Source organism: Colobus angolensis, unplaced genomic scaffold, assembly GCF_000951035.1.
Source record: "Colobus angolensis palliatus isolate OR3802 unplaced genomic scaffold, Cang.pa_1.0 Scaffold134, whole genome shotgun sequence".
NCBI classification, from domain to species: Eukaryota; Metazoa; Chordata; class Mammalia; order Primates; family Cercopithecidae; genus Colobus; species Colobus angolensis.
The window spans coordinates 5,915,865-5,922,201 of record NW_012114422.1 but is presented as its reverse complement, the minus strand read 5'-3'; the positions used below and the strand labels follow the sequence as shown (position 1 = coordinate 5,922,201).

Below are 6,337 nucleotides of genomic sequence, written 5' to 3'. Positions count from 1 at the left end.
TTTTAATAACTATTAACAGAATTATTGAGATATAATTAATATACCATATATGAATATATGGTATATATTTACAAATCTATATTATATATGTGTATATATAGTTTTACTACCATCAATATAATTTCTTGTTAGTACATTCACCCCCAAAAAGAAACCCGTTACCCATTTCTTACTCATGAGTAGTCACTTCCCCAAACCCCTTTTTGTCAGCTCCCCAGAAACCATGAAATTACTCTTTGTCTCTACATATATTTATCCATTCTGTACACTTCACATAAATGAATAATAAAAAAGGGTTACTTTGTAATTGGTTTATTTCATTTACCATAATGTTTCAAGTATTATCCATGTTGTACCATGTATCCGTACTTCCTTTTATAGTCACATATTCTATTGCATAAAAGTAAGCTACTCGGGAGGCTGAGGCAAGAGAATGGCGTGAACCCGGGAGGCGGAGTTTGCAGTGAGCTGAGATCTGGCCACAGCACTCCAGCCTGGGCGGCAGAGCCAGACTCCGTCTCAAAAAAAAAAAAAAAAAGTAACACTTTTAATTTATGCTATTATTCTTCAGTTGATGGACACTTTGGTTGTTTCTGGTTTGGACTATCATGAATAATAAATATTTTGTGAATATTCATATAGAAGATTTTGCACATATATGTATGCGCAGATATATTTATTTCTCTTAGGTATACGGTAGGAGTGGGATGGCTTGGTCATGTGTTACGCATATGTTAATATTTTAAGTGATCATTAAACTGTTTCTTTTTTTTTTTTTTTTTTAGTGCCATTTTCATTTAATAAGGCATTGGTATAGCAAACTAAAAACCTTGGCTGTGATGACACCAGGATGAGTTTATGGAATTGCTGCAGGAAAACATGATTGGCAGCTGACATCCTCTGGCTCACAGCACTAACTTCTCCAAGTGACTTACGGCTAGGGTGTGTAGCGGAGAGATTTCTTGCCAGATGGGAGCTCTTTGGTGAAGACTCCTTTGGGGAAAAGTTTTTTGGCTTCTTCTTCAGGGATGGTTGGAAGGACCATCACACTATCCCCATCCTTCCAATCAGCTGGGGTGGCAACGCTTTTTTCTGCTGTCAGCTGGAGAGAGATGACTACCCTGAGAATCTCATCAAAGTTCCTGCCAGTGGTAGCTGGGTAGAAGATAGACAGCTTCAGCTTCTTATCAGGACCAAAAACAAACACCACACGAGCTGTCACAGGCATGCCCTTTTCATCCTTCTCTGCTAGATCCAGCATGCCAACAGGATGGCAAGGTCCCGATTCTTATCATCGATGATGGGAAAAGGTAACTTTTCTGTGGGCTCTTCACAATTGTAAGCATTGATATCCTCACTCCAGGCAAGATGATCCTCAACACTGTCTATTGAAAGGGCAATCAACTTAACATTCCTCTTGGCAAATTCTGGTGCCAGCTTTGCAGCTCTGCCAAGCTCTGTGGTGCACACTGGGGTAAAGTCCCGAGGGTGGGAGAAGAGAATGCCCCATGAGTCTCCCAGAAAGTCGTGGAAACGGATGCGGCCGACGGTCGTATTGGCCTCAAAGTTGGGAGCCTCGTCCCCCAGAAGCAGACCTCCGGACATGGCAGCGGTGACGAAGAGGCGCCACTGGGACAGCAAGCAATCGGGTGGTTCTGGCGAAGAAGCACTAAGCTGTTTCTAAAGCAGCTGTATTACATTCCTACCAGCAAAGCATGGTATGAGAAATGAAATATAATTTCTCCACATTCCTGTCAACACTTGTTATTATCTATCTTTTTTGTTATAGACATGTAGCAGACATGAAGTCGTATCTTTTCATGGTTTTAATTTGCGTTTCCCTAATGACTGCTGATATAGTGAATCTTATTATATTTTTATTGGGTATTTGTACATTTTTGGAATAAATGTTTAAATCTGCTGCCCAATTTAATTGAGTTATATTTTTTCTTTTTCTTTTTTTCTTTAATTTTACTTTAATTTCCGGGACAGGTGTCACTTATTCTAAAATCGACCATATAATTGGAAGTAAAATACTCCTTTGCAAATGCAAAAGAATAGAAATCATACCAAACAGTCTCTCAGACCACAATGCACTCAAATTAGAACTCAGAATTAAGGAACTCACTCAAAACTGCACAGCTACATGGAAACTGAACAACCTGCTCCTGAGTGACTACTGGATAAATCATAAAATTAAGGCAGAAATCAAGAAGTTCTTTGAGACCAACGAGAACAAAGAGCCAATGTACCAGCATCTCTGAGCCACAGCTAAAGCAGTGTTAAGAGGAAAATGTATAGCACTAAATGCCCACATCTGAAAGTTAGAAAGATCTCAAGTCAACAGCCTAACATCACAACTAAAACAGCTAGAGAAGCAAGAGCAAACAAATCCAAAAGCTAACAGAAGACAAGAAATAACTAAGATGAGAGAAGAACTGAAGGAGATAGAGACACCAAAAACCCTTAAAAAAATCAATGAGTCCCAGAGCAGTTTTTTTGAAAAATCTAACAGAATAGATAGACTACTAGCTGGACAAATAAAGAAGAAAAGAGAGAAGAATCAAATAGATACAATAAAAAATGATAAAGGAGATGCCACCACTGACCCCACAGAAATACAGACTACCATCAGAGAATACTATAAACACCTCTACACAAATAAACTAGAAAATCTAGAAGAAATTGATACATTCCTGGACACATACACATTCCCAAGACTAAATCAGGAATAAGTTGAATCCTTGAATAGACCAATTACAAGTTCTAAAGTTGAGGAAGTAATTAACAGCCCACCAACCAAAAAAAGCCCAGGACCAGACGAATTCACAGCCGAATTCTGCCAGAGATACAAGGAGGAACTGGTACCATTCTTTCTGAAATTATTCCAAACAAATGAAATGGTGGGATTCCTTTCTAATATTTTTATGTGGCCAGTATCACCCGATGCACAAATCTGGGAGAGACAGAACAAAAAAGAAAATTTCAGGCCAATATCCCTAATGAACATCGATGCGAAAATCCTCAATAAAATACTGGCAAACTGAATCCAGCAGCACATCAAAAAGCTTACCTACCATGATCAAATTGATCGATTTGATACCATGATCAAGTCAAATCGATTTCATCTCTGAGATGCAAGGGTGGTTTAACATATTCAAATCAATAATCATAATCTATTGCACAAGCAGAACCAGTGACAAAAACCACATGATCGTCTCAATAATTGCAGAAAAGGTCTTTGATAAAATTTATGTGAAAAACTCTCAATAAAAGAGGTATTCATGGAACATATCTCAAAATAATAAGAGCTATTTATGACAAACCCACAGACAATCATACTGAATGGGCAAAAGCTGGAAGTATCTCCTTTGAAAACTGGCTCAAGACAAGGATGCCCTTGATCACCACTCTAATTCAACATAGTATTGTTGAAAAAAGTTCTGACCAGGGCAATCAGGCATGAGGAAGAAATAAAGCATATTCAAACAGGAAGAGAAGATGTCAAACTGTCTCTGTTTGCAGATGATATGATTGTGTATTTACAAAACTCCATCATCTCAGCCCGAAAACTCCTTAAGCTGATAAGCAACTTCAGCAAAATGTCAGGATACAAAATCAATGTGCAAAAATTACAAGTATTTCTATACACCAACAATGGATAAGCAGAGAGCCAAATCATGAATGAGTTAATTGTTTTTATTATTGAATTGCAACAATTATTTGTTGATACTGGGAACAAATTCAGTATCAAACACATGAGTCACAAATATTTTCTCATTCTGCATGTGTCTTTTTACTTTTTTTCTTTCTTTTTTTTTTTTTTTTGTTTTTGTTTGTTTGCGACAGGGTCTTCCTTCTGTGGCTAAGGCGGGAGTGCAGAGGTGCGGTACAATCATAGCTCGCTGCAGCCTCGACCTCCTGGGCTCATGAAATCCTTCTACTTTAGCCTCCGGAGTAGCTGGGACTCCAGGCCTACAGGCATGTATCACCAAACCTAGCTAATTTCATTTGTATTTGTGTATGTGTGGCAACAATATTTTGCTGTGTTGCCTTGACTGGTCCTGAATTACTGGTTTCGAGGGATCCTCCCACCTCGACCTCCCAAATTGTTGGGACTACAGGTATGAATCACTGCACCCAGACTCACTTTCTTAATTGTATTGTTTGGATTACATTGGTGCAAAAGTAATTGCCACTTTTGCCAAGGTAATGGCAAAAACCACAATCATTTCCTTGCACCAACCTAATAGTACCAAATGTATGTTTGTATGTGTCTGTCTTGTACCTAAGAAGGTATTGCCTAATCTAAGGTCATGGATATATACTGCTATGTTTTCTTCAAAAGGTTTTAGTTTTAGTTTTACCTTTTAAACTTATTTAAAAACATTCAATTCATAATTTTCATCATGTATAACTAAAAATTTGTTTATGTTTTCTCATCTATCTATCCATGAATGAGAATGATTACCTAGTTCCTTGCAGCTGCAAGTGCAGAGTGTAATGCTGTTACATTTTAGAGGTAACTATAAAAACATCAATTCAACCTAATCAATGTTGTCAAATGGAAACATTTGTTGTATTTATTTTCTTGTCTTTCTTTTCTTTTTCTTTTTTTTTTTTTTTTTTGAGACGAAGTCTCACTCTGGTGCCCAGGCTGGAGTGCCGTAGCTCCATCTCTGCTCACTGAAACCTCCAGCTCCCAGGTTCAAGCAATTCTTCTGCCTCAGCCTCCCTCCCAAGTACCTGGGATTACAGGCACCTGTCACCACACTCAGATAATTTTTGTATTTTTAGTAGAGACGGGGTTTCAGCATGTTGGCCAGGCTGGTCTCCGACTCATGACCTCAGGTGATCCGCCCACCTCGGCCTTCCGAAGTGCTGGCATTACAGCCCTGAGCCACCGTGCCAGGCCAATTTGTTGTGTTTCCATATGGTTAACATATGGTTAACCATATGTTTAACCTCCAGGATTTCTAAATGTGAACTTCAGTCTCAATAATTTTTATTTTATTTAATTTTTATTTGTATTTATTATTTTGTATTTGGCCATCCTTAAAACTGACAAACTGACTATTTAATCTTTCCTCTAATTTGCTCACAGTAATGACCTATCAGCCATTTATTAACATAGAAATTGTGGCTCAATATTCTTCTATAATGAATTCATTTTCCTTTGTTATATATTACAGTGAGCACACTGTTAAAATAATGCCGTTCTGGAAACATTTAGAACCTTCAAGAAAAGTAGCATTATACTGTTTAATATAACTTTTGTTTTTAAATATAACTTTTATATAAGTTACGGTTTTAGTCATGTAAATCTCATTCCAAGTGGATTTTGATAGAGTGATGTAAACTAAAGATTAGTCTGCACTATTATAGCATTCAGTCAACATATTGACTTACAGGAAGCTTTAAATTTCGCCTTTCTTGTGTCTGTCAGAGCCAGTGAGTACATGGTCCTAAGTGCTCTGTTTCATCCACATTTTCAATCCTATATTAGGTTCCTTACTGCCAAAGAAGATCTAATGAGCCATTTATAATTTATCTTTTTATAGATTTCAAAGAACCCTGTTAGAATTTTAAATATGCGGGAGAGTGTGAATAGAAGTCTCAGGGAAAATTTATTAAGATACACGATATTTTAAAAAGGTTAAGCAACGTATACTTACTTAGAGAGATATTTTAAATTTTAATTAGTGCATGTAAAGTGCCTTCATCATACAAATGTAGGTAGATAGTAATATAGACAAAATAATAAGCAGTTAAACTCATGTACCTACAAATATTATAAATGTCCTGACAATGATAAAATTAATCAATACATGCCATTTAAAAGGAAATCTAAAATTGTATAGAAGGTTAATTCAAAGTGCTTGCATGAATCAGAATAATGAGCAGAAATAATGTGATTTTAAAGAAATTCTGTCAACTGTATCACAATATATTGCCTAACATTGTCAAGTATCAAATAAACCCAATTTAAAATGGATAATGTAGAAATATAGTGAATATCCCATGAACATATATCAAGTGTTTATTATAAAAATGTGGTGTGCAGAGGGAGAGAGTAAGTCTAAGCATAATCCTAACTCTCCTAAATATTTTAACAGATTCAGACAGGCAGAAAAGTGCGAAGTTAACTCCAGACCGACTACAATATATTATTAAAAACATAAACAAATAATTGTGATATAAGAAGATGGAAATGTTATTTTAAGTTGTTTCTTTAAGGAAGTATCCATTGTTTCTCACTTACACCCATTAGGACAGCTAGTCTATTTTTTAAAAGAAGAAGAGATAGCAAGTGCTGATGGGGATGTGGAGAAATTGG

General features: G+C 36.6%; 1 pseudogene across 1 annotated transcript; it reads right to left on the bottom strand.

Annotated features, from left to right (window-relative positions):
- Positions 1 to 784: 784 nt before the first annotated feature.
- On the bottom strand, positions 785 to 1,663 carry LOC105506274 (annotated as a pseudogene). The gene has a single exon (XR_001000904.1). The product of XR_001000904.1 is annotated as a peroxiredoxin-6-like (transcript).
- Positions 1,664 to 6,337: the final 4,674 nt, after the last annotated feature.